The sequence below is a fragment of the Limulus polyphemus genome, unplaced genomic scaffold (genome assembly GCF_000517525.1).
Source record: "Limulus polyphemus unplaced genomic scaffold, Limulus_polyphemus-2.1.2 Scaffold5549, whole genome shotgun sequence".
Classification (NCBI taxonomy): domain Eukaryota; kingdom Metazoa; phylum Arthropoda; class Merostomata; order Xiphosura; family Limulidae; genus Limulus; species Limulus polyphemus.
In genome coordinates, this window is record NW_013671159.1 from 1 (window position 1) to 1088 (window position 1088).

Genomic DNA, 1088 nt, shown 5'->3' on the forward strand with positions numbered 1-1088 from the left:
AACTCTTGGGCTACTCTTTTACCAACGAATAGTGGGATTGACTGTCACATTATAACGCCCCCACGGCTGAAAGGGCGAGCATGTTTGGTGTGACGGGGATTCGAACCCGCGACCCGCAGATTGCGAGTCGAGTACCCTAACCACCTGGCCATGCCGGGCCCTCCCTCTAAGCCAACGATATAGATGCCAGGCGTAGCGCAGGAATATTTACTAGCTAGATTAAATCTTCAATTCTCGATATTTACGAAGCAAGAAACTGAGGTAGTGAAACTCACTTTATATGTCACGACCCACAAAATCTACTGCTGTGATATCTTTCGTCCTTTACATCGATTTTATTGTCAAGCATAAGTCGCATATTCAAAAATCACATAAGCCAAGAGATCGCTATTATTGAAAAGGTTAAAGAAAAATATGCAGTTCACTGCTTCAGAAAAATTCGTAACTTGACTTTTGTTTTAAATATCATGTTAACTTTATTATGGACATGAGGAGTAATGGCTAGATACATCATAAAGGTCAAAGTCGAATCAAGGTCAAAGATCAGAGGTCAAACATGTTTAGGCTAGCTCCATACTATTAACATATGTATGATATCATGATACCTACCTCTTCTGTGTATTTACTACTGGCTACGTACTAAAGGCTTGAATTTGGAATCGGCCAATTAGCAGTAAGAGACGATCTTTCATTGAACACACGTGTTCGGATAAACTACTTTGTTTTCAGTTAATTTTGTAACGAAATGATCGTACCAACTATTTACAGATCACCTTTATGATACATACATGAACAAATCCAAACTTATTTCATGTATGCCCAGTCGTTTGTGTGATTACACAGGCCTGGGAATTTAAACTTCATAAAAGTTGTTTTGCTTTTAATAACAAATTTTCCATAATTCAGCTACGCAGATTTCGAAAATATTATTCATTTTTTTTCTATCACGTAAGGATTTTTTACAAATCGAGAAGAAAAACAAACTCTTACATAGGTCAAATCATTATTTCGTTTATTACAATGAATATTTTTTATTTATTATGTTTGTTAACAAAAATACAAACAAACTGAAGAAAAGGGAAGAACAT